Genomic DNA, 27,811 nt, shown 5'->3' with positions numbered 1-27,811 from the left:
CTATGGCACCGCTTGCACCTCAAGCCCCTGTGGCTCTGCCTCGTCCTCCAGATTCAGCACCTGCACGTAGAAGCAGGGAGACAGTTCGGGCAGAAAGGCGCAAGGACAGTGATGATGAGAGCAAAAGGGACCAGTTGTATCCATTAAGGAAGGTACTGATAGTAAGATACCACGGGGGGAGTGGAGGGGACAGCTATTAGATATGTATCAGTACCACTGACCACTGGGGATGTGAGAGCCCTTAAAAAGGAAATGGGGATGTCTGATAAACTAGATCAGTTCCTGGGGCCCAAGAAGCCACAATTAAGCTATTAAACTTCTTAGAGAAAAAGGGTTTGAAAGCTTCAATGTCCAAGTTGCAATTTGTAGAAGCACAAATGAAGTATTTGGGTCATTAGTTAAGTAAAGGAACAAAGAAACTGGACCCCGAATGAGTATCGGGCATACTTGCCTTACCTTCTCCCAGAACAAAGGGAGAGATAAGACAGCTGGTAAAGCTATTAAAGTATTGTAGGCAGTAGATAAAAAAGTATAGTCAAAAAGCAAAAATTTTTATATCAGAAGTTAACTGGAGAACAGATTCATGATTTTGTAGAGTTAATTGAATTACAAACTAAAGTAAGACCAGATTTAACTGAAATAAAAAAAAAATAAAATTATCTGAAGGGGAGAAATATTTCATCAATAGCTCCTCCAAAGTATTAGAAAGGAAGCAGAGGTCAGGATATGCAATTGTAAAGGGAGGAAACATGTTGACAGTAGAAAGGAAAAGGTGAAGTTCCAGCTGGCCCGCACAAGCCCAGGAGTTATATGCGTTATACCAGGCTTTAGAACTGTTAAAAGACAAAGTGGAGACTATTTATACAAAGTATACTTTTAGAATTGTACATACTTTTAGGAAGATTTGGAAAGAGAGAAGTTTGATCATTACCCAAAGAAAATGGTTGATCTATCAAGAATTAATACTTAAAGTGCTTGTATCATTAAAAAGACCAGAAAAAAAAATAGCTATTACACATGTAAAAGGTCACCAAAGAAACACAAGCTATTTAGCAAGAGGAAATGACATAGCTGACCAAGCTGCAAAAAGAGGCAGCTTTTGAATTGAAAGAAACAATTCAGTTGAACATTATAACAAAAGTTCAAAGAGAAGTCCAAAAAAATTTTATAGCTCCCAAGAAGCTATAAAGTAATTAGATACTAAGAAAGAACAAAGAAAAGGAGTACTCTTAGATAGGTGGGAAATTTTGTCCAAAGCCTATGCACAAAAGATTTTGAGCCAATTACATCAGCATAGTCATTGAAGAACCAGAGCCTTGTGTGATCATTTTTTTAAAATATAATGGGTGTATTGGGATTTTTTTGAAATAGCAAAGCAAGTAACGCAGAGGCGTGTTACTTGTCAGAGAGTCAACAAAAAGGTAATGAGGCAAACTTCAACGGGGGGGGGGGGGGGGGGGCGGTAAGCAAATAGCCTATAGACCTTTTGAAAGAGTTCGGGTGGATTATGCTGAGCTTCCAAATGTCAGTAAGTGGAAGTATCTGTTAGTAGTAGTAGATCAACTAATTCACTGGGTAGGAGCTTACCCAGCTTTAAGGGCCACGGCCAAATTTGTAATTAAAATACTATTAGAACAAATTATTCCCCGATTTGGGGTTATTCGAGCCAGTGATTCTGATTAAGGCTCCCATTTTACCTCTAGTGTCATCAAAGGGGTAACACAAGCCATGGGTATTTCCTGAGAATACCATACCCCCTTGGCACCCTCAGAGCTCTGTGAAGGTAGAAAAGAAGGACCAAACTATAAAACAGCATTTAACCAAATTAATGACTGAAACCAGAATGTCCTGAAAAAATGTTTACCTTTAGCATTGCTTAATATAAGAACACTTCCTAATGCAGATACTGGGCTATCAGCATACGAAATGCTTTATGGAATGTCATATTCCCAGGAGATACCCCAAACATCAGTAATAGTTGAAGATATGACTATTCAGAAAATATATCCAAACAATTAGACAACATGTATTAGAGTTGAGAGAAAAGGAATATTGGCTCAATCTACCCCTCTAGGATTTAGCATACATAAAATAAAACCAAGTGATTGAGTGCTGGTTAAAAGCTGCAAAGAGGAGACCTTATCTTCTAAATGGGAAGGCCCATTTTTAACCCCTTAACCACTGATACAGCCATCTGGACTGCAGAGAAAGGCTGGACCCACACATCACGCTTAAAGGACCAGTGGGACCACCAACAGAGGCACCGGCCGAGCTTCAGTGGAAAATCTCATCTGCTCCTAGAGAACTGAAAATAAGACTTAAAAAGGATTGATGCATGTTTCAGAAACTCTTGTACCTGAGGTTTCAGAATCAAAACCTTCCAAGGAAAGTGAAATGTCCTACCCAAAACTGTAAATGTTTTCCCTGGGGTTGTTTCAGGTGCATTGAGTGTCAGAAATTGTGGTATACAAACTTGGTGGGGGCAAGGATCCCTAGTACCCTTTGCTGGAGTTGTAGGGATGAGAGAGAAAGAGACAGATAGAACACTAAGGGCTGCAGTAGAGAAAGGATACATCAAAGTAGGTGATAAGGATTGGTGGGAGACCTGGTTGCACGGGACACGGGCTGAGATCGATCTGCAGGAAGAAGCAAAAGCAAAATTGGAAAGAATTGAGTGTGATTACAACAATTGGATACCAGATGGATACCAAATTGAAATAAGGGAGTGGCACAGAGCTAAGCTTCAGTGGGCCTGGCAACAATTCACAGGTAAGAATAAATAGAGGGCAAGACCAGATTGACCTCTGCCTTTGCCACCAAGAAGATGAAATTCCCAACTGTTGGCAGGAACCCGATAGGTTGGAGGGGTGGAAAGGCATGTCATACTGGACCTCTCATTATATACCTGATCATGTGTGTAAGCATTGCCATGGCAATTGACAATTGTCACCCGTGTCACCAGGCGGTGAAATGGAGAGGAGTCACAACGGTATCCTTTGCTGGTCACACCCATATAAACAAAGGTGGTTATGATGAAAGTCAGTTAAGGGTTTGTGAAGAGCAAGGAAGAGAATTTTGGATGGCAAGGAATTTAGGAGCAAGAGGAGGAGCTGGCTGTAATTACCAGACACGTCCAAGAAGAGAAGAATATATATGTTTTACCAAAGCAAGTATGTGGGGATACACTGATGGGGGAGGAGTTTAATATGGGGAGAATTTAGTGCAGAAAGCAGTAGAAGGGTTGAAAACCCACTCTGAATCTAAAGTTGCTTCCCCAAATTTGTATGAGAAATTAAAGAAACAGCTGCCAGAGTTAGACCTTTCCACTTTTGGAGAAATTTTTTATGGATTTAATGCAATGAATTGTAATAGAATTAAATATTTCCAAGTGCTGGATTTGTGGTGGGACCCAAATGACAGGGCAATAGCCTTAGAGAGGAGAAGGGTTAGAAGTAGCACAAATTTTAAAGTAGAAGCGAACAGGAATTACAAAACCTGAAGAGCGGACAGAAGGATGGGTATTGACAAATGTAGTGATAGGCCAAGAATGCATAGCCAAGAAAGGGAAAGCTTTTGGGACAAAGGTAGGGGAAACCCCTTGCAGGAAAATGTATACCACAAATTTCTCTAAAATCGGTGGTAGCCACAAAACCCTGAAGGATATTTAAGTAACCAACAAATGCCTGTTTAACAATAGAATTCTATCCTTCAAGCTCCATGGTGAGACCAGTTGTTTGGAAGAGGGGCTTGGTGGAAGAAAATAGTATTTATAATATTGTGTTCATTGACTGGACTGTTGTTTTTACCTTGCTTAATTCCATGCTTTGTTCAGCTTATCCACTCTGTGATACAAGGTATGCAGGTCGCTGTGATGCCAGTAGACCCTGAACTAGCTACAGGGGAATTTAGCCATTTTGAGAAAACATCTAAAATATCCAAAATAATGAAACTGAAGAAAAAGGACAAAGAAGGAAAAGTTTCTGAAGTTTTGGCCAGATTCGAAACCCAGACACGAATAAGTAAGATAAATAAAAATTTATACAAGCAGAGTGGGGACTGTGAAATACAAAGTTATGTTTCGTGTCAGGGAAATGAAGAAAATCTGTGTAATTGTAGTTGTAGAACACAGCAATGGGACAGTTATAAAAGATGAGTTCTAATAAACAGCTGAGGAAAGCATAGAAGGAAGTTTTTGAATAAATCTTTTGCTTGCAATTATCTATTATAAGTCTCAAGCTATTCTGCAATAAGTGTCCTTTAATTATAACTTTAGAAGCTTGCTATGTATAAAGAATTTTAAACTGTAGTTTTAGAGTGCAAAAAGGGTTTTTTTAGACAAAAGAAGGAAATAAGGAGGGGGCTCAGGCTTCACACAAGGTGGGAAAACATCCTGGACATGAAGATATGACTTCAGCTCACTGATTTATGGCTCCTGGAGAGAGAAGCTGGACATCACTATTGGAGATTGAAGGACTTGAAAATAGAGATGGGACCCCCACATCTGGAAGCCAGATCCCACCACCTGGAAAAACATATCCTGGAAGTACATCCTGGAGTATTGAAATATCGGAATAGATCACAATGGTCTATAGAATTATACAGGACAATCTATAGATTTATGGCTGTTAGGTATTGAATTGTGACGTTAAAACTAGAAATGGAAACTGCTGAGAAAGTTTATGCATATGTATGAATATAGCAAATAAAATACCAGCAAGCCCAGCAATGGGTGTGCAGTTGGAAGGGAAAACCCCTACCACTGTACCCAGCGCTGCCTTTTGCTCACACTTTATCATGATAATTAATTAATTATTAAATTGCTGCTTGATATATTGGCCGTGTCAAGCGTCTTATTTTTAACAGGGGGAGCCGCCGGGAGCCCCCGGGGATGGGCGGGGGGCTCGGGGCTCCCCCCAGGGCAGACCCGGCCGTGCCGTTCCCCTGCCCCCCGAGCCCAAACTCCGCTCCCGGGGGTGCCTGGCTACCAGGGGTGACACAGGGGGGTGGGAGTGGGGAGCGCTGGGCGCTGCGGGGGCAGCTGCAAGCCAGAGGTGTTTCCCATTGCTTTTTCTCTTTGACACCGCTTTCCTATTTCTCTACCACACACTTCTTGTTCAATGAGAGAAACGAAGCACACTCCTCTTAAACTGTTAAGCGTTTTAATAAATGATAATAAGGATGCACAGTGTCCCCAAGCCCCCTACCCATCCCTGGCGGGGTCTCCCCACCCAAACGCCGGTGCTGCAGCGGCCGCGGTCCGGGGAAATCGGGGGAAGGGGGGTCGTGCTGGTGGAGGAGGAGGAGGAGGAGCCGGAATAGGAAAAGAGCGACGGAGTTCGACCAGCGGCTCGCAGAGCGCACCGCACCTCCGGCCCCCGCAGCATTGCCGGTGACCAGGGAGAGGGAGCTCACCCCAAATCTGTCCGGGGGTCCCCGAGAGGTTTGGGGTTTGGTTTTGTTTTTTTTTTTTGGGGGGGTGGGTTTTTGCAATGGCGTTGGGAGCTAAGAGATTCCAGAATCGCGCCGCAAATATCTTTGCATGTTCCTGGGAGGTTTGGGGGAGGAGATGGGGATATTTTCAGATCTTGCAGGAGTGCAAAGCTGAGCCGTAGTTGCCCCTGGGGGGATTTTGGGGTCCCACGAAGCGATCGCGCGGTGCCGGCGGGGCGGGACGTTGGTTTTGGGGATCCCGGGAGAGGCGGGGGATGAAGGGCGGGAGGCCCGGAGTGGGGAGGGGGGCGATGGCAGAGCTGGGGCAGCTCCGGCAGCCTGGAGGGGTGGTGGAGGCTGGAGATGAGGGGGGTCCGGGCCCCCCGAGCCTGCAAGTGTTGTCGGGGAGTGGGGGAAGAAGCGCTGAGTGGCTGGAGTGGGGAAATGCTGAGGAAGGGGACCCTGGGACAGCTGGGAGCCGAGTCAGAATCAGGGCAGGATGAGCCCTGGCAGCCCCAAAACCCCCTGAGCGAGCCAAAGCAGGAGGCGGGAGAGGGGGGATCCCCAGGACCCACGGGCCCCCCAGCAGCTCTGAGAAGAGGGACCCCCTTAAACCCCAGAGTAAGGACACTGGAAACAGGGAAGCCCTGGGACAGTGTTTTTGGACTCCTTCTCGATTTTTGGAGCATTTTATGGACACCAGACATGCGGTGACTTCTGGAGATGGACAGCAGGACCTTCAAAGCCAATGCACTCACAGAATGTCTTTCCCACACCAGGAATTCCCAGTGCCAGACTTTGGCTGGGTAGAGGAGGAGAAGGCTGTGAGGAAGAGGAGGATTCCTGCGGATCCCCAGGCAGGTGAGGAGGAAGTCAGTGCCCCTTTGCCCCTCTCTCCTGCTCCATCTCCCAGCCCAGCCTGGCCCCGGCTGCAGGACAACCCCGCTGCCGACACCGTCCTGCCGGGGATGCACTGGGGGGATCTCCTTGGCCTTCCCTCTGGCACGGAGTCAAATCCCATGCTGTCCTTGTCCTTCCTCCCCCAGACAAGGAGGCCAGGGAGGACAAATCCCCTCAGCAGAACCTCGTGGAAGAGGCTGTTTTGAGCGGCCCCATGGCACAGGAATGCAACGGGGAGGAAAAGGCACAGAGATCCCGCCCGAGGAGGGGCTCCAAACCCATGCCAGGGTGCTCCGAGGAGGAAGGACCCACCCTGTGTCAGGAAGGCAGCCAGAGATGTGGCCAGAGCTCTGAGCTGGTGGTGCATGAACAGCTTCACAATGGCAAGAAGCTGCACCAGTGCTCGGAATGTTGGAAGAGTTTCTACACAAACTCTGGCCTGCTCCGGCACCAGAAGATCCACACTGGGGAACGGCGCTACGAGTGTGGGAAATGTGGGAAGCGCTTCAGAGATACCTCTAACCTGATGATCCACCTGAGAGTCCACACTGGGGAACGGCCCTATGAGTGTGGGGAGTGTGGGAAGAGCTTCACTCAAAGCTCCCACCTGATGATCCACCAGAGGAACCACACTGGGGAACGGCCCTATGAGTGTGGGGAATGTGGGAAGAGCTTCACTACCAGCACTAGCCTGATCATCCACCACAGGAGCCACACTGGGGAACGGCCCTATGAGTGTGGGGAGTGTGGGAAGAGCTTTGCATGCTGCACCAGCCTGATCCGCCACAAGAGGATCCACACTGGGGAACGGCCCTATGAGTGTGTGGAGTGTGGGAAGGGCTTCACTAGGAGCTCCTCCCTGATCGTCCACCAGAGGGTTCACACTGGGGAACGGCCCTATGAGTGTGGGGAGTGTGGGAAGAGCTTCGCTGTCCGGTCCAGCCTGCTTGTCCACCGGCAGATGCACAGCGGAGAGAGGCCTTAACAGCGTTTTGAGTGTGGGAAGAGCTTCTCCCAGAGCTGTGCCGTGGCCCAAGAGCAATGGAGGCAGCAGGAAGGGAAGCCCTACAAGTGCCCCGCGTGCGGGAAGAGCTTTGTGCGCTGCTCCAACTCCATCCCCCGTTGGAGGAGCCCATTGGATGATCCCCAGTGAGCCCCGTTGGGCAGAGCCTTGGGGATCCACGGTCCTGGTGATCCATGGTGGGAAGACAGCTGGCTGGTGGTCTCCACATCTTCCTGGGCCCCTGGGGGCACCTGGGCGCAGCAGGACAAAAATCTATTGGGATGCAGACCAGCATCAGGAATTCATTTGGGATAGTGAATTTTTTTACTTTTGACCTCAAGAAATCCCACCTTTTGCATCCTATTGTTTCTTCTCTAAGCATCAAGGAATACTGGGATGTCTTAAGAGTCTTTTCCAACCTAAATCATTCCATGATTCTAATTCTTTCTGACCCTTCCACAGGCATCTTCCAGAACCAAATGGTGACTGAGTGGGACAAAAAATGAAGATTTTGGAGACAATGGAGTGGAAACTCCTCTAAAAAGGTTTCTTTCCAGCCACCCAAGCACATGGATACTCAGCCAGCATGGACACGTAAATCCTTTTATTTTGACCTTGATTTTCTTTCGTTGTTCATTGTTCATTGTTCTTCATCCTTTCACCCAACACTGGGGTAAAAATAAAAACCTTGATCTAAGACACAGATGGAAATATTGTGGGTCATTGCTGGGGACACTGTAGGACATGGATGGGGACATGGTGGGCATGGGGCCTGGGACATGGACATGGGTGGGGACATGGCTGTGGATAGGGATATTGGGCATGGGGGGGTCACAGACACAGATGGTGACATGGGCATGTATGGCCATGCATGAGGACATGAGGGACGTGGCCATGGATGGTGTCAAGTGGCCTAGGGGACAAGTCTGTGGGTGTCCATGTCCATGCCATGAGGTTTGCCATGACCAAGGACAACACATCCCCACCACCACCACGATACTGTCCCCTTCATGCTACCGTTAATTCCCTGCTCTTCCTCCAGATACCTTGCAGAGTGTCCCCATGTCCTGGTGACCCGTGTCCCTCAGGCCAGTCCCACCAGTGGCTCCAGCAGCAGCCAGATCCCGTCCTCGGCACGCAGGATCAGCTCGGGCTTGCGGCGCGGGGGTGGCCTCGCTGCATCCCTCCGCAGCACAAACCGGGCCAGGGTCAGTGCCACTACCACCTTCATCTCAGCCATGGCAAAGCTCTGCCCGATGCAGTTCCTGCCACCACGGCCCCACTGTCACTGTCACCCCCCTGTGAACCCAGCCAGGGACAGGGGTGGCACTTGGGGACACTCCTGTCCCCTCTGCAGCGCGTACCTGGGCTCAGCAGAGAAGGGGATGAAGGATGATGGGGACCGTCCCTTGCTGTTCTCTGGGCTGAACCTCAGGGGGTTGAACACCTGGGGGGACACCGACACCGTCATGCCGAGGGGACACAGCTGTCACCACTATGGTGACAGGGACACCTCGTAGCGTGGCCCCACCTTGGGCTTGGGCCAGAGGTCTGGGTTGTGGTGGGTCCCGTAGATGCTCATCAGGCAGATGACCCCTGGTGGGATGGGAATGGCCACTTTAGGGACAGCAGATGAGGGTGGGTGGTGACACAGGGGATACCCTGGCCATGCCATACCCTTGGGGATGACACGGCCATCACGCAGGGGGATGTCCTCGGTGCAGTGCCGGGACACAGCAGTGACAGGAGGGTGCAGCCGAAGGCTCTCCTTGATGCACATGGTGGTGAAGGGCAGCTGGGACAGTCCTCCCTGGGGACAAGCAGGGGTGGCACCATGTCCCAGAGCCACATGGCCAGGGGTGGCCCTGGGGACATCTCACCATTCAATGTCTGCAGTGTCCTTGCCAGCCAGGAGCTGCTGGACCTCCTGGCAGCACCTCTCCTGGTGCTCAGGGTGGCTGGCCAGGTTGTAGAAGAGCCATGCCAGGCCACTGGCCGTGGTGTCGTGGCCTGTGGGGACATTGGGAGAGTGAGGGGACACTGGAGTGGCTCCCCTGCAGTGGTACCTGGGAGCTCGTGCTCACCCTCAAACATGAAGGTGTCAGCCTCAGCTGCTATGTCCTCATCTGACAGGGTGTGGCCGTTCTTATCCTGTGGGGATGAGATGAGCCCCGGGCCACCTGGGGCCACCAGTCTATGGCCAAATCCCACTCATGGCCACCACTCTACCCCCATGGCCACCACCCTACGGGCACCACCATCCCACTGGCCACCAGCTCTATGGTCAATGCTGCCCATGGCCACCACTGTTCTCCTGTGGCCACCAGTCTATGCCCAACCTCCCTGTGGCCACCAGCACCCCACTGGCCACTGGTCTATGACCAACCCTTCCACGGCCACCACCATCCTCTTGACCACCATCTCCCCTTGGCTACCTTTCCATGGCCACCACCACCCTCTTGACCACCTTCATGCCCCCATGGCCACCACCCCATGGCCACCACCACCCTCTTGACCACCATCCCCCCATGGCCACCACCACCCTCTTGGACCACCCTCAGGCCTCCATGGCCACCATCCCAGCCCCACCTTGGTGAGCAGCAGGAGGTCGATGAAGTCCATGCTGTGTCCCAGGTGGCCATCCAGCCAGGCCTGGTGGCCCAGGGAGGCGAGTGCGTGGCGCTGGCGCTGCACCACGTTGGCGGTGAAGGCGTGGACGATGGCGCAGGCGGGGGCGAAGCGCCGGCCGTCAGAGGAGAGGCTGTAGAGCCACCACGGGTGGAGGAGTGGCTGGAGCTGGTGCCGGACCACCAACGAGCTCAGCTCCAGGATGGCCTGGAGGTACTCGCTGGGCTTCCTGCAGGAAATGGGGACAGCAGGGGACACCGTGGCCACCAGCATGGCCAACATTGGGGCCATTTGGGCCACTAGAATGACCAATGGGGACAATTGCAGGGCCAAGATGTCCCAATGGGGGCAATGCTGAGACCAGGAAGGCCAACAGGGATGATGGCAGGGCCATTAGGGCCAGCAGAATGACCAATGGGGACACTTGCAGGGTGGCCAGGGGGCAATGGTAGGACCAGGATGGCCAACAGGGATGACGGCGGGGCCACCATGGCCCACAGGATGGCCAGTGGGGGCCATGGTGGGGCCTATACGGTCACCGTGATGGTCAGCAGGGACCATCGGTAACCAGTGTTACGGTCACCAGTGAGGCCACCACAGCCACCAGGATGGTCAGTGGGGACAGGTGACACTCGCTCCTGGCAGTGGCTCTCGTGGCTCAAGATGCACTTCTGGAGCGTGTCCAGGGTGAGGAGGCTCAGGGGCTGCAGCACCTCCAACTCCACCGGCCCCCCGCCAGCTGCTGCTGCTGCTGCCTCGCACTTGGCCTGTGGGGATGGACTGGGTCAGGGAGGGAACAGGGAGGGGGTCAGGGACAAAGGATGGGGGCAGGGGGTGAATTTGGGGGTGGGACAGGGGTGGGAGAGGGGGCAGAGTTGGGTTTGGGGTGTGGGACAGTACAGGATTTGGGATACAGGACAGGACTTGGGGTGCAGCAGTGGGTGCAGTCCAGAATTGTGGGTGCGGGACTCAGGATTTGGGGTGCAGGTCATGATTTGGGGTGCAGGTCAGGATTTGGGGTTGAGGTGGGGGACTCGTGCCCATCTCGGATCTCTCACGAGCAGCACGCGGGTGCTCTGGTTGAAGATTCCCAGGTAATTCCGGAGCACGTCCCCGTGGAAGGCGGGCGTCAGGAGCCGCCGGTGCCGCGCCCAGCGCTGCCCGCCGCTCAGCAGCAGCCCCTCCTCTGGCAAGGGGACACCGGGGTCTGCCAAGGGCACCCAGGGGGGCTGACCCTGTCCCTGTGACACATCCAGATCCACCGGGGGTGCCCGAGGGTCCTGTTCCCAAAACCTGCTGTCTCCTCCCCTGTGACACCTGGATCCACTGAGGGCACCCAGGGGAGCTGACCCTGTCCCCCACCTGTCTTGTCCTCTGTGACACACCCGAATCCATCCTGGGGGCACCCAGGGGAGCTGACCCTGTCCCCCACCTCTCCTGTCCTCTGTGACACACCCGAATCCATCCTGGGGGCACCCAGGGGGGCTGACCCTGTCCTCCCTGCCCCTGTCCCATGTGACACACCCAAATCCATCCTAGGGGCACCCAGGGGTGATGTCCCCATCCTCCACTGCCCCTGTGACACAGCCAGATCCATCTGTGGGGCCACCCAGGGGTGCTGTGACACCCAGCTCCATTTGCAGGGCACCCAGGGGTGCTGTCCCCACCCTAGCCCCCTGCACTCACCCAGCCAGGCCTTGAGGAAGCCGTAGAAAATTTTGTCCTTGGGGACCACAAAAGCTGCAGGGTACAAGGACGGGGTGGGCAGGGATTCACTGGGGTGGCATCGGGTCCCCTGGGTGGGGACACTGGGGATGAGGCCACCCTGTCTGCACCCATTAACCCTCAGGTGGGGACCCTGGGGTGGGGACCCTCTCCCAGCACCCATGGCCACTAAGGATGGGGGTTGGGGGAAAACCAGAGATGGACATGGTGACACCTTTGGGTGGCCTTGGGGAACCCCATGGACAGGTTGGTGGCCACTATAGGGTGGCATTTGGCCTTGCTGTGGTCACACTGCTGGGATTGGGTTGGTGGCCACTGCCTGGGCCCTGCCAGGTCTCTGTGCCAGGTGTGGTGACACTCATGGGTGGCCCTGGGGTCCCATCTGGTGTCCCATGTCCTACCTGAGGCACTGAGGAGTGGCCGGAGGGTGCTGGGGTGGAAGAGGAGCAGGACGGGCAGCCAGGGAAGCCCTCACCAAAGGCAGCCATGACGGTACCGGGCCACCAAGGCGTCCACCTGCTGGAGGCCTTGCTCCGTGCTCTGGCCCTGGGGACAACAGGGGACAGCTGTGTCACTGGGGGCACAGGTAGGCTTGGGGAGACGTGTGTGTCCTCAGAACACTGCCAGCCTTGGGGACATGTGTGTTTGTCCCCACTGTCCCCTGGCAGGTGCCACCACCTTCTCCTTGCTGTTCCCCCCAATTGCCACCACCCCATTCCTTCTGTCCCCTTGTGGGTTCCACTACCCTGTTCCTGCGGTCCCCTTGCAGGTGCTGCCACCCCATCCTCACTGTCCCCCCTGCAGGGGCCATCCCCTCTGTCCCTTGACAGGTGCCACCACCCTGTCCCCCCATCCCTCTGCTGGCACCTCCACCTTGTCCTCACTGTCCTCCCAAGTGCCACCATCCCATTCCTTCTGTCCCCTCGCAGGTGCCACCACCCTGTCCCTGCTGTCCCTTTGCTGGTGCCATATAGATATATGATCAAGGGCGAGGGCTGTTCTGTTGGAAACTTTTTCAAGTACTGCTTGGAGTCTGATGATCTGATTCAACATATAAATCGGGGTATGGTGTCCCCAGGACCCATCTTGAGCCCAGGTGACCGGCCCATAAGTTTCAATTTTTTCTTCTGGGGTCCATACTTTACTTTTCCACTTTTGGGTCCCCCCTATCTCAACTATGCTTCTCTTTTTCCGGTTAGTCTTTCTCAGGTCGTCATATCCTGGAACTCCCCAATTTGATCCTGATTTCTTTATGAGTAAGAAGAAGGCAGGTTTAATAATTCCTATGGTGCAACTCCCAGCCCAGTCCCCTGGCAGTTTGGTGTAAGCTGTATTTCTGCAGATCCAAAAGAATTGTTCAGGAGCCTCCCAAAAGGTACCGCTTGTTTCTGGTGGACATTCCCAATATTTGGACACTTCTCTTTACTCCCCAAAAGGGATTTATCTCTTTATCAGCACGTTCATGCAGCCCATACCCCTCATGACAGATGCACCCTTTCTCTTTCTTCTCAAAGGACCAGTAACGATTGGGTTCTTGGGGAATGTACTTAGGGCCTAAAGTTTTTGTTATTAAATATCTTTTACAAGCTGTTTTTCCTACTGAGGTCTTACACTCTTCCTCTACCCTCATGATGCATTCTTCTCCAATTATTTTTGACATCAGGTCCCACTGTTCTTTCCTTCTTGTCTGATCCCTGGCCCCCCACCCCTGTGCTCTGGGCAGGTTTACGGCCCCCTCCCAGGACTGCACCAACACAACACTTACGGCACATCTGGTGTGACCCAGGGGACCGGGCTCCTCGTGGACCCTGGTGCCAGCAGCGCCTGGGGACACCCTGTAAGCTTACACCACCCCCTCTACACCTAGGCTCTTTGCACTCTGCAAGGGCCTGGGCCGCTAAGCCCTGAGAGAGGGGCCTCCCCCTTTTTTCTGTGTGTCACTCACTCTCTAGTTACCTCCACACACCCAGTGGGTGCCCCTCTTTATCCCCCTTGGAGGCACCTCAAGTACTCCTTATTTCCTCTCACTTCCCTGTTGCCATGAGGTTTTTTCCTGGTTTGCCAAGCGTTCATGTTGAAGGAGAAACGTGCAGATTCTCGCGCTCGTTAATGTAAACACTGGCCATGTTTTGCTAACTGTCTTTCATTGTTTACATATTTCTAGGTGGGAGGAGAAAGGTGATTGACAGTTGGCTTGACAAATGTGGATTGAGAGGTGGAATTCCATCCTCCAATCCACAGGCCTCATAGGAAAGGTATAAGAGTGGGTTTTTGTAAATAAAGTTCTCTTCCTGCCCTGCTCTGCTGAACACAGAACTGTGTCCCGAGCCTCTCTCTGGTCAGGCCCCGCGGTGATGCTTCCCCCCATTCCCAGCCAGCCCCCTCAGGAGCCCAGAACCGCGGTAGTAAGGGGTCCACAGTCGCTTTGGGGTCTGAGCTGCCGGCCCCCGTCTCACTCACACCTCACTCGCCTCCTACTCCCACCACCAGTCTCACTCACCAGTCCAGTCTCAGGTTTAACCCCCTGAGGTCAGGGTGGTAAAATGTCTCTGCCCTTTCAGGCATCGCGAGCAGGATGCAAAGAAAAACACGGAGTCTTCAGGTTTTTAGTTTTTCAAGGTCTTGCTCTTTGTTTATTATGTCTTATCTCTCCAGCTCTTCTCGTGCCCTGAGGAGCTCCGTGCAGCAGCAGGATCACACATGGACTCCTCCTGCCTGGGAGGGTCTTGACCTCTTATACTACATATTGCGTTTCCATTATTTACAATCAATCACCAATACCCAACACCTATGCTTAGACAGGTCATATCTGCTTTGACCCTATCCAAACGTGCCACCTTCACAGCAGAAATGTCAGACAAGAAGAAGAAGAAGAAGGACAGGACCACATCCCAAATCCTCCATTTTTTCTTCTCAAGCCCACACACCCAAAATACATTCACCCCCAGGGATAAACTAACTGCTATCTACTTCACACCCTGGTGACTTTTAATTCTTCCTGCAATGTAGGTAGTCTCTCCCATGGACTGAAGTCAAAGATCATGTCTCTCTGGGCTCTGTGCCAAGGTCTACAACCCCCCCTGTACAGATCCCAGAACCCCTGTACATGTTCCAACCCCCCCTGCCTGGGTCGCAGACCCCTTTGACAGGGTCCCTGACCCTCCAGGGAGACCAGAGGGATGCCCTGGGCTCCCAACAGTCTGGTGCTCCTGCGTGTCGCCGCTCTCCAGCCGTCCCTTGGTCCAGGTGTATCCAGCTGTGCCTGGAGGCCCGGTAGGGTGGGTGCCTGTCCCATCCTCAGTCCTCTTTGGGTGTGGCTGATCCCGGATGAGGCCCCAGCTGAAATGAATGAGGGCAGGAGAGCAGCTCCTCTGAACCCCTTCATTAAGGGTCAGCTCGAGCGGGGGCCCGAGGGGTCGCGTGCACTGCCACCCTCCCGGTGGTGACACGGAGGAGGAGGAGGGGTTCAGCTTTGTCTGCCGGCAGAGCTGGGACTTCTGTCCTCACGGGAGTGCACAGGAAGGCACTTTGCCCGCTCGAGGTCCAGGGTCTTTCCTCTAGTGTTGCTCCTTTGAACATAAGGTGGGACTGTAAAGATTACAAACTGGAACTGAGGGATAGTCCTATTCCTTCCTCAGCAAAAACTGTGATCTAATTTCTCTAAATACATGTTGGCTCATTTTCCTAGGGCTTTCTTCCTTTTAATGGCGCTAAATGTCTCTTAATTTGCATGAAGGCTTGGATGTCACTTCCCTCTTCATGGTCACAGGTGCCATCTTTGGGAACAGCAGAGGCAATTCAAGGAGTTGAACAAACAGGAGGGGACACGAGAAGAAGATGACCAGCAATTAACTGGTCACCAACCCCATCACCCTGGAAATGTAGGAACTTACACTTGGAACTCATTTTCTACATCCCACACTGGCCAAGTCTGGTCACAGGAAGCAGGTCTGCTCTCTCTCTGCTGGGATGGGAGGCCACCTCACCCCACTGGAGCAGGGGACCAGCTGTACCCCGTGTCCCCAGCATGCCAAGCCTGGTCACAGAAGGCCAGGGCTACCCACTGGGGTCTCAGATATGGTCTGCCTTCCCCTCCTCTACCCAGGAAGATCATTTGGGCATCATTTTTGCTCACCAAAATGATCAGAGTAGTGGTATTTCACCGAAGGCTGCGACACCAGCAGGATGTCATCCCCCACTGTTGAGAGTGCACCAGGCTTGACAGGGTCTTCTTTCCCCACTGATTCTGCCAAGCCCCTTCCCTTGGCTGTGGTTTTATTGGATAGTAGGTAGGGGCTGTGGGAATCTCATTCTTCCATCCAGGTGCATGAGTAATTAGATGATGAGGCATTTGGCTATTTATTGAGCATATATTTACCTATATGGTCCCCTTTCAAGTGTAGGTGGCCTGTCCACCTTGGTCAGATTCAGAATAATTTGGTCCTGAGTAAGGGTTGAACATAGATGGCCTGTCCTGACTGCTTTCCTCACTTCTGTCTGCAAATTATATTTCCTCCCGAGGCAGGTCTGGTTGTTAGAACCTCGTACACCTCAGGGTACCTGGCCAAACCCTCCCATTGGGTGTAAAGATGGAATCCCTCATTAATTTCTACCTAACAGTTACAAAATTCCAACCTCACTAAATCAGTCTTCTCTCCAGCATTTTAGAGGTGGAGAGAAGGCTGATTTTAGAGGGTATAGGTGTAAAATTTGAGGCCAGGATTTTATTCAAATCCGAAGGATCAGATTATGCAGCCATTCATACACGGAGTGATTGTATCGACTGCACCATTGTGCAAATTTGTAGGTCTGACTTGAGGCAGACTCAAGCTCCACATAAACAGAAAGAAATAGTATAAAACTAAAATCAAGAATGAGAGAAAAGTCAGGGAAGACTCCTCGATAACTGCTGGCATCAGTCAAGGGGCTGAACCTCTCTTCTTCCCTATAAGGATGTCTGTTGGGTAAGAATCGTACTTGATGCACACTAATTGTTTCACTGGGGATTAGAGCTTGTCTCTGTATTCATTTGAGTGCAATTTTACACTCAGATACTATCACTGACACTCCTTGGACCTTAACCTGTCATGATTTAATATTAATAAAGTAACATTAATTTAATAATAATTATTAATATTAATTATAGATTTATGATTATAAAATTCATAATTTATGTTATACCATAAACTGTGAGTCAAAAGTGTGAGTCTTTCCTAAGTGCTGGCAGTCACTGGCAGCAGGGAACACACTCTTATTTATAAAGGGGTAGAGCTGGGAATCCTTGGCTTGTCAGTGTCACAGTGGAATCCTTGGTTTGTCAGTGACACAATGAAATCCTTGGATTTTCAGTGACACAATGGAATCCTTGGATTTTCAGTGTCACAATGGATCCTTGGATTTTCAGTGTCACAGTGGAATCCTTGGTTTGTCAGAGTCACAATGGAATCCTTGGATTTTCAGTGACACAATGGAATCCTTGGATTTTCAGTGTCACAGTGAAATCCTTGGTTTGTCAGAGTCACAATGGAATCCTTGGATTTTCAGTGTCACAGTGGAATCCTTGGTTTGTCAGTGTCACAGTGGAATCCTTGGTTTGTCAGAGTCACAATGGAATCCTTGCCTCCATGCAGCCTTGCCTGTTGGTTCAATCATCTTCCATCATGTCACAATGATCTCCTTGGTTTGAAAAAGCTCCACTATGATACAAAGGCCCCTTGGTTCCATGAGGTTCCACAGCATGACCAGAGTCTCCTGGGCCCATTTTTTTTCCCTGCTGTGTCACTGTGGCCCCTTTCTTCCACAAGAGCCCGCAGTGTCACGGTGGCCCCTTGGTTCCACGAGTGGGTGGTCTGGAGCTCTGGTACCCTCAGCAGCTGGAGGGACACCGTGACAGATCAGCCAGGCCTCTCAGCTCCCTTCTGCTCCTCAGCAGGCTCCTGAGCAGCTCCACTCCGAGCACAGAACTGCAGGAGCTCAGCACCCAGGTAACCTGTGCAGGGCATCCTCTTCTCCAGGGACATACAACACCACCTTCAGCTGCAGCTTGGAGCCCCAAGTGCTTCCCTCTGCCAGCAGCATCCACTGCTGCCATGTCCTGCCCAGGGCTGCTGCTGCACCCTGAGGCCAAGGCTGGCTCTGGTGTCTCCTGATGAGGTTTTCCCCATTCTCTCCTGGAAAACTCGGACCAGAAGCAGTTTGGTGACACCTCAAATTCCCATTTCTTGTCTCAGGGACAAGCTCTGGCCTCGAGCGGTGAAATCGCACAACAGCTCGCCGGAGCCTCATTGTGCCAGTGAAAAACTGAATCTAATCTTCTGCTGAAAAACTCTTTATTCCAGAATGATGGCTGGCAGGTGGTGAGGAAGAGGAGAGCTCCTGGCTGGTCCCTGCACAGCTCTCCACGTCCTCCTGCTGGTGCTGTTGGTCTTGGGCCAGCTGCAGATGCAGTGGGCACACCTGAAAGAGGCCCAGAGGCCCAGCTCAGACAAACCCACACTTGAGGAGCACCCGCAGCCCCACGGCACAGGCTGTGCCCCCACACAGCCCCCACTCCAGCCCTGGCAAACCCTTTGTCCGTGTCGGAGGGGAAGGAAGAGGCTCCCAGACTGGCCCTGAGCAGATCTCAGCGCACTGACCCCTTCTCCACAGGCTGTGCCTCAGCAGGAGGCTGCTGCTTACCCAAGGCTCTGAAGAACTCTTCTACTCGAGCTCCTTGGAAGCCCCACGCACAGAGAGCAAACTCTCCCGACGCCTACAGCCCTTCCAGCTCCTCCACTGATGTTCTGCCTGCACACAGGGTGGGAGAAGGGGTCACATGGAGCAAAAGGACCTCTGGATGTCAAGGCAAGGAGATGTCTCTTCAGAGACCCTTAATTGCACCAGAGGACATTGGGGGCATGAAGCTCTTGCTGTGGGCTCTGAAAGAGAGTCAAGTGTGGGGCGAGGAGGGAGGCACCACAGTGAAGTGCATTTGTGAAGGCCAAGAGAGAGAAAATACAAGTGTGTGCCCATGTCAGAGTCCAGGGCATCTCTCTGACTACCCTGGAGGGTCTGGGACCCCAGCAGAGGGGTCTGGGACCCGAGCAGGAGGTTTGGAACCTCTACAAGGGGGTTGGAAACCTTGGCACAGAGTGAAAGAGGAATTACAAGTCTCAAGAGTGTGAAATGAGTAGTAGTTGGTTTATCACAGGGTGAAAAGGCAGAATTTGGGATTTCTTAGAATGGAGGCTGGAGAGCCAAGATGGAGGAATCAGGGCGTGGACCTGTTCTTCTTCCTTCTTGTTCTTGCCCTCCATCTTCTGCAGTGCAGGGTCACAAGGGATTGGTTTAGAGTGACATGGTTAGGGTAGGTGATAGGTATTGGCAATTAGTTGTAAATAGAGAATGCATTGTGGACCATGGTTGGGTCAGAGGAATGGTACAAAAGGGTTAGACCTCCTGACCAGAGGGGAGCTGCCACGAGTTCTCTGCTGCAGCAGGAACCTTGGCAGAGCACAGAGAGAACTGTGAGATGAGAAAGAATAAACAACCTTGGAAAACCAGAACTGGTGACTCCTGACTCTTCTTCTGCTTCTGGTGCCAGGTGTTTCAGAGGGCAAAAGACACTTTACCACCAAATCTCGGAGACAAGAATCCGAGATGCCCTCAGTGGGGAGAGGGAGAGGGAAGGAAACAAGCAGAGCACCTCAAAGTGCTACTTGGGGAAAAGTGTCATGTTGCAGAGGAGCCTGAGGCTTTGCAGAGGCAGGGAAAGCCCATTTTACCTGCCCAAGATTCCTGCTGGGCTCAGCGTTGAGTTCCCTCCACTCTGTCTTCTTTTCTGGTGATGCAAGCAGACTCAGCACACATTCCAGGCCTTTCCTTGAGTGCTGTGACAGCCGCTCCCCTTCTGCTCCAGGAGCCTGCTGGGTATTCAGAGGGGAGATGTGTTGTGGTGTGGATTTTCTGCTCTAAGTTTTCAAGCTAGCTTTATATTTCATTTGTGTTATGATTTAAATTATACATGTTATGTGTCATTTCTCTGTGTCCCTGCCTCTGTTTCTAGAACCTTCCTTGCCAATCTTCCCTAACTTGATATATCATTTGCTGTTTCATATCATTACACTGCTTTTGCTATTCCCATTGGATTTAGTTCTGTATTCCCTGCCCTAGAATCCTCCCTGAATGCATTCTCATTGGTTGTTTGCTTTGTATCGCCCCGTCTATAAAACCCACGGTGGGACCATGTGCTCCCTGTCTTTGGGGTCCAGCTTTTAGTTGTTATGCTTCAGTTATACCTGTAATAAATCTCCTTAGTTTACCCCAAGACCTGTCTCGCCTCTGATACACCTCTGAGCCCCAAAAGCAACTGCCGAGACCACCGAAGTCCAGAGCGGGGAGGAAACGTCTCCCCGGGGGGAAATGTGTCGCATCCCGATGCTGCCTTGTGCGTCCTGGAAAACGCACACCGCAACAGAGATGATTCCATTCTTTGAAAGCATCACAAAACTGTCCCTCAGAACTCTCCCTCTCTGGAGGCATGCTGCGAGCACCAGCAGTGCAGCTGCTGTTCAGCCCTGGGGACAAAGCTCTGCTCAGTTCAGTCCATCACTGGGCTCAGCTGCTGCGTTCCTTCCTGCACCAAATCCAAACCACCACGTGTTGCCTGCCCTTGCCCAGGCATGGGAGAAGCAGCTCCCCATGCCCAGCTCTTGGAGTGGAGCTGATTTTAGCAGCAAGCTCCAGAGCTGTGTCAGTCGTTGCGGGTGTGCCAGGAAACCTTCCTGCAGGCCAGTGGCCGCTGGCTGGAGTCAGCCAGACAAGGCTGCTTTGCCCAAGCAGGCCATGGACTGACAGGGATATATATTCCCACCTCTGGATGGGAAATAGCGTTGGAATCCTTCAGGGGCGTTTGAGTGGATTGAAGATCAATCCCAGTGCCTACCTGCAGACAGCTCTGGTCCGTGTCCCTGCCGGGAGCTGTTCTCTGCAGGATGATTGATTTTTTCCTTAGACTCCCTTTGGACATTTCACTCTTGGCAAGGGCAGCACTCAGGGCTTGAGCCTTCTTTCTCCATTCAAGTTCTCCATTTTCCCTCTGCTTCAAAGTAGCAGCCACAAGCTCCAGCTCTTCCTTCATGGCTTCCCTCTCAGCTTCTCTTCTCATTTGGTTTACTTCCTTCCTTTTCAAGGAAGATGCTTGCATTAAATTCTTCTTTTCCAGCATTCTTATCTGCTCCTGGTACAACCTGATTTCCCTCTCCCTTTCTGACAGGTCGGCAGTCATGCCAGCGAGATGGCCCTGCAAAGCTTTGGCCTCTGCTGCCTCTTGCTGGAGCATCTCCATTTCCTTTTCCTGTGATTCCAGTTTTTCTTTTTTGATTTGAAAGATGGATATGATGGTCTGGAGTTCTTCTTGAAGGGCACAATTCCTTTCCATGGCTGAGTTTGCTCGGGTTTCAGAGGCTGTGACTGATTCTTCCAGAAGTTGGATCCGACACTCCAGTTTTTCTTGATTTGCCTGCAGACTGTCCCGTTCGTGCTCCAAAACAGGGAGAAGAAGAGTCAGTGATTGTGTCTCTCTTTGCTTTTCAGCACGGGCTGCCCCTCCTCTCCCTGCCTCTCGGGATGCCGCAGATCTTTCCCGGGCCCCCCTTGTTGCTGCATCTTTGCCAGCTCCCTCAGCCTGTCCCAGGTCCCTTCCTGCCCTTCCCCAACCTCTTGGAGCCTTGCTCAGGTGTTCCTTTGGGGAGGAACAGGGCTGCAGGTGTGGGCACTGAGAGCTGCAGCTCCAAGGGCAGAAAGCTCCAGCAGGGAGGCAAGTCAGCAGCCTCAGGCCTGACTGGGTTTGACACGGCTGTGACATCTTTTTCTCCCTGTTCCAAAGAATGCAGTGAGGAAAGTGTAACTGGAGAAAGGAGCTCCTTGGAGAGAGTGAGAGAAGGCCCCCAAACAGCAAAGAAATGGCCCCTCATGGTATCTGCCACTCTCACCAGCACATCCTTCCTTTCCTTCTCCGTGCTCTCCAGTTTGCTCTGCAGACATGCCACCTCCTGGTGAAGGGTCATGGCCTCTTCCTTTCTTGCAGTGGCCTCTTCCCTCAGGGCAGTTTCTAGAGAGTTCTTGCGTTCTGCCCTCTCTATGGCTGCACCAGGGAGGGGGGAGAAGGGGCAAAGCAAAGCAAAGGCAAACTGATGTGCATCCTGCATCTCTGCCTGGCTGTGTTTGCCGGGCCCTGAGCCCACAAGGGCTCCCACAGCTGACAGGAATGAGGGAAACTTCTGGGCAGAGGAAAAAAAAACAAATGAAAAGGGCAGGGTTGAGAGGAAGAGGAAAGTGTGTTTGCTTTTAGGCTTATGCAGAGCAGGCAGTCAAAGAGAGAGAGAGGAGCTGGGGGGAGCCTGTCCAGCCCTGGCACAAAGAGCCAAGAGCCTGGAGGCTCTGGGCTGGCCTGGAGTTTGGAGGAGTCAAGGCAAGGAATCGTCCAGCTGCAGTTCCTCGGCAGAGGCATGGCACCTGAAAGGCAGCAGCTCTGCAGGTGCTCACTGGTGGCACAGCCAGGTGCACTGCCAGCCACGGGATCTGCCTCCAAAAAAAGCTTTCAGTGGCCCTGCTTGGGATAAGTCTGCTGGTGGTTTTTCTCCTCCGCCATCTCAGGGCACTGCAGTTTTGCTCTGCGTGGCACCAGAGATCCCCAGTGGTGAGAAATGGGGCAGTGGGAGAGGAGAGGAGAGGAGAGGAGAGGAGAGGAGAGGAGAGGAGAGGAGAGGAGAGGAGAGGAGAGGAGAGGAGAGGAGAGGAGAGGAGAGGAGAGGAGAGGAGAGGAGAGGAGAGGAGAGGAGAGGAGAGGAGAGGAGAGGAGAGGAGAGGAGAGGAGAGGAGAGGCTGTACCTTCCTGTCTTTCAGCCAGCTGTTTTTGCAGCTCCTGATTGCAGGCACACAAATAGTCCCTCTGAGCCTGCGTCGTGCTCAGCTGCAGCTTCAAGGCCTGAATCTTCTTCCTTGCATCATTCTGGGAGAGGTAAGAGGAGCAGAATCACCTCACGGGGCCACTGCTGGCAGGAGACAAAGGGCTACAAACACTAAGGCAGAAATCGCCCAGGTGGGAGAGGGCAGCTGGACAGAAGTGGTAGATATGACTCTGATCCTCCTGCCTCCCCCGGCAAACCCCCTCCAAGGACTGCCACCCAGGCTGGCATTGGTGCTCTGCCTGCCCAGCAGTGGGACAGGATTTCTGGGTGCACTGGGCACACGTTACCAGGTCCTTCTGGGAATGCTCCAGGTGCTGCCACAGGTCTTGCAGGGCTGCTTCCACTGTGTCCACCGTGAGCTCTGCGGGGTCATCCCTGGCCTGAGAAGCAGTTAGGCCCACAACATGACCCTCTTCTGAAAAGAGAAGCCGTTCTGGTTCAAGATTCAGTGCCAGGGTGTACAACAGACCAAGCCTCTTCCTGGCCAGAGGGTGGCAGTGCCTTTGTCACTGTCCCAGAGCCGCCCTTGCAGCAGGGCCTGTGTCACATCATTCATTTGATGACCACTGGTGCCAGCACTGCCCCAGGGACAGCTGCACGGGCCCTGTGGCTCGACAGGGCTCGGGCCCTTTTCCCTCCTGGTGCTGATCATTTCTCCCTGTCCAAACACAGACCTGTGACCCTGCAGGGCTGTCAGGCTGCCAGGACTTGCCAAGGCTGGGGCCAGCCTAAAGGCTGAAAGGCTGAGCCTGTCACCCCAGGCTGACCATGGCCGCTGGTCACTCCCCCTGCTCTCCCACAGCCTCTGCACCTCTGCCAGCCCAGCCCTGCCACGCTTGCCTGAGCTGCGAGTGACCAAGTGGCTGCTGTCCCTGACCATGCGGTGGACAGCCAGGAGCAGTCTGTCCAGCTGGCACTGGGCTGTGCGGTGGGCACCGCTGGCCTGCTGGTGCTGTGTGGCCAAGGCCTCTGCTCTGTCCTCGGAGCTGCGGAGCCTCAGACACAGCTCCGAGACCTCGGCCTGCAGCAGCTGCACCGCGTCCCTGCAGCACCGTTCGCCTGCCCGGGACTCCTGCAGCTCCTGCAGCAGCTGCTCCTCTCGAGTTGCCTGGGCAGCATCCTTCTGCTGCACTGCTTCCTGCAGGGAGCGGATCTGCAACAGGGATGCACACAGCCTCAGGGGCAGGGCTGCTGCTGGGGTAGCAGAGCAGCAGGAGGGTGAGGAATGGGGGAGAAATGACTTCAAGCAAAAAACTGTAGATTTCATGTCTGAGATATTTTGGTTTGTGAAATTTCCCAGGCGCTTTGCTCTACACAAAAAGAAATGTTTTGCTAACTATATCTATGTTATTCCTTCCTTTTAGAGGAGGGACTTCTTGATGGCCCTCTGGCTTGACCAGTGTGGTTGAAGAGGTGTTTACTTTGCCACCCAATCATATTGGTCTCTGTAAATAGTAGATAAAGAAATCACACTTTGAATAAACACCTTTTTCCAGCCTTCTGAGAATTCACGGCATCTGTGTGGTTCATTTCGTGTCCTACAGCAACAAAAAACCACACTGGACACAGAAGGGGCAAAGCCAAGGATTCCAACGGGGACAAAGACCAAACAAAGCAAGGGAGGCAATGGGCATCCTTGGTGGGGCAGCTCAAACACGGGATGGACTGGCTGTGCTGGAAGAGCCCTCCCCAGCCTGCCATAACCACGCCTGTGTTCCCCACATTGCTCAGTGCCCAGCCCAGGCACCAACTCCACTGCTAAGAGGGATGGAGGAGCTCCAAAGGAGTCTGCCCCTGCTTCTCCTCTGAGAGTTCCTGTTGCAGGAGAGAACAGGGAAAAACCTCATCAGAAGACACCAGAGCCAGCCTTGGCCCCAGGGCGCAGCAGCAGCCCCGGGCAGGACATGGCAGCAGTGGATGCTGCTGGCAGAGGGAAGCACTTGGGGCTCCAAGCTGCAGCCGAAGGTGGTGTTGTGTGTCCCTGGAGAAGAGGATGCCCTGCACAGGTTACCTGGGTGCTGAGCTCCTGCAGTTCTCCTATGCGGTCTGAGAGGAGCTGCTCACCCCAGTGAAAAGCAGAATGGAGCTGAGACACCTGCTTGACCCAGGCCAGGTTGTTTCCTTCCAGGTTTCTGAGGCTCCATTCCTTCCCCTTCAGAGTTAGAGTTGGCCTGCAGAGCAAGGCAACAGATGGCCAGGAGAGACTTTGGTGTCCCTTGGGCTCCTCAGAGGGGAATCTGGCTCAGATCAGAGATCACAGGTTTAAGATTGTTCTGCCCAGCAAAGCAATCAGGATGCCAGGCTGACCCAGCTCCCAAAGGGTTCGAGGTACCAGACCCAAGGTGGAGCTGATGGATGTGTCCAGCTCCTTACACTGCAGCTTGGGCAGGGTTAAGACACCAACCTAACAACACAACAGCCCTTAGAGGGAAAGAGCTACTCCAAAAGCCTTTGTCCTCAGGTGTGAAAAAGGCATATTATATGGCTCTATGCAGATATTTATGTATTATGCTAGATTGAAAAGTTATTAAAGTATTAAGTATTAACATTTGAATAATATAGTGAATGGAGTTTTGTAATTAACATTAAGCTTTAGTAATCAAAAATAAAAAAAACCTATGCGTGTGAGATTTTTTAGCTCAAGAGAAAGAGAAGATAACCAGGAAATTCTTTGCACAGAGATAACAATTGCAGAAACCCCTAAATTTTCCAGAGGAAAGAGATTTATGGCTTCCTAATCAACAGAAACAACCTCTTCAAGCCTGACTTAGACTCAAAGGTGCCTGGGGGATTAGCAGAAAGTTTTTGACAAGTACCAGGCAAAATCTCTTGTGTTAAACAAAATATGCATAATCATGGGGTGACTCCTCTTAAGGGGTAAATTCTCTTTTAATGTTGTCCTTCTCCTGCTGACTTTTGTTTATGGAGAGGGGACCCAGCCCGGGCTGTAACTCTTTGCTATTATTGTCTCATAATTTGTCCTAACTCTAAATTGTTTAACCTTTATTATTATATTTGTATTACTATTTTTTATATAACCATTTCTTAATTTTATTAAATTTTCATAAATTTCAAAAGCGAGTGATTGGCGTTTATTACATCAGGGAAACTGAGGGCTCCAAAGAAATTAAGCACAACCTCCAGGGAATGAAACACATCAGCACGGACAGTTCAGAACTCTGCCACTCAGGAAATGCTGGCAGGTGCAAAGCTCAGAGAGAGGGAATCCATTCATCACAAGGCAGCGTCCCACAGGATTTCATTTACCTGCCTTTTTCCCTCTCCAGAGCCTCACTGCCATCTTGCTGAGCTTTGTGCACAATCGGTTTCTGGCACTCTCTGAAGGCTGCCAGCCGAGCTGTCAACTCTTCCACCTCAAGTCAAACAGAGCAAAGCAGTCAGAGGCTACAGCCTGTCCCTGTCAGCCACAGCAGACACTGTGAGCAAAGGCAAAGGACAACTTTCCATTTGTCCCCGTCATTATTGTTTTAAGGGTGGCACGATAATAACGACACGACTCTCAGCTTATTACAGCAAGTGGAGAGCAATCTTGGTTCTTCAAAACCCTCTTTTTATGCAGTGTTTTGGTACAATGAAAATGACCGGTCATTTAGAGCCTACACCTCTTTGTAAACATCTTTGCCACTGAACAGGTTAGAAAAACACCACCTGCTAACTGTTTTTCACCTCCCAAGGATTGTTTGGGTTCCTCCTTTGGATTTTCCCAGGCCAGAATGAGAGAGTTGCTCTCTTGTCTTTTTAGCAAGTGCCCAAAGCCTAAAATCTGAGCACTGTCAGTTCCCACATGTCCCTGTCCTGAAAGGACCAGGCTCACACTGGATATGGACAACTTGTTTTGAACTCTCGTTGGGTCACCAAGGGCACCTGGAAAAGCACCTCAAAAGCCAGGCCAGCAGGAAGGGGCCAGCAGAAATCCATGCTGGTGCTTGCTGCTCAAGAGCCCAGAGGACCAACCCTGCTGTCCAGGGCAGCAGCTGAGATCCAGCAGATCCCTAAGTGTCCTTCAGAGCAGCTGCCACGCTCACAGCGTGAGGCAGCCCCAGGGATCACCCCCTGAGCTGCTGCTCTGCCATGGCAAGGCCAGAAGGGCACAGAGCACCTGCTGGATGGCTGCGGTGCCACTGCTGTTCCACTCACCTGCTTTTGCAGAGCCTCCCTCTGCTCAAGGAAGCGATTCATTTCCTCTTTGATGCCTGCTAGCTGGAGATTGCTTGAGTCCTGCCTGGCAGCAAGCTTTTCTCTCGGGGTCTGCAGGAACAGGCAAGAAAAGAGCACAAATGACCAAGAAGGAGCAGGGAAGAAGGCCCCAGAGAGCTGGGGAAAGCAGCAAGCAGAGACACTGCTCCCCTGAAGGCAAAACTCTGCTGAGGGGGGTGGTCTCCATCTGCGCCTTGGCATGAGCAGCGTGGGCCATGGCAAGTGCCAATATCCAGGGGTTGTTGGCAGCAGCAAGGTTAAAAGTCAATGTCCAAAGGCCACTGGCCTTTGCTGAGTCCAAACCCCAATGTCCAAAGGCCACTGGCCTTTGCTGAGTCCAAACCCCAATGTCCAAAGGCCACTGGCCTTTTCTGATCCAAACCCTGATGTCCAAGGGTCTTTGGCCTTTGCAAGGTCCAAACCCTGATGTCCAAGGGTCTTTGGCCTTTGCAAGGTCCAAACCTCAACGTCCAAGAGCTGATGGCAGCTGCAGAGTCCAAATCCCAAACATTCCGTGGGCTGTTGACGGTTGCCAGGGTCCAAGCCCCAACATTCCAGGGGCTCTGGGAGAGCCCTTCCCCTGGCTCTGCCCCCATCCCAGCTCCCTGCTGGCCCTGGCACTTGCCCTGGCACCCCCCTGTCCCCACAGCTCCTGCCAGGAGCTCCAAGCTGCAGCTCCAGACAGCGTCAGTTTTACAGATCAGCATTGCCAGGACAGCAGGGTTTCACCCACATGCTCCTTAGGGATGCACTCAGTTCCTGAGCCACAGGAGTTCTTGTGTCTTCCCTGACAAAGGGGAGACGTAAGAAGAAGCCTAAGAAGGTTCTTACTGGTTAAAGAGATTCATGGAAAGGAAAACTTTGGGTTTAGAATAGCCACGTGAGGAGGAAAAATGGTGGGTTAGTGTAATAAACACCAATCACTTGCTTTTGGGATTTTTGGAAATTTAATAAAAAT

The 27,811-nt window shown here is 52.1% G+C and overlaps 2 pseudogenes; one reads left to right on the top strand and one right to left on the bottom strand.

The window, feature by feature from the left end:
- Nucleotides 1-27,070, bottom strand: LOC134562174 (cytochrome P450 4F3-like; annotated as a pseudogene).
- Nucleotides 6,480-8,032, top strand: LOC134562065 (zinc finger protein 239-like; annotated as a pseudogene).
- Nucleotides 27,071-27,811: the final 741 nt, after the last annotated feature.

This window comes from Prinia subflava, chromosome 26, assembly GCF_021018805.1.
Source record: "Prinia subflava isolate CZ2003 ecotype Zambia chromosome 26, Cam_Psub_1.2, whole genome shotgun sequence".
Lineage (NCBI taxonomy): Eukaryota > Metazoa > Chordata > Aves > Passeriformes > Cisticolidae > Prinia > Prinia subflava.
The sequence above is the reverse complement of the archived record's forward strand: the minus strand, read 5'-3'. Positions and strand labels throughout refer to the sequence as shown.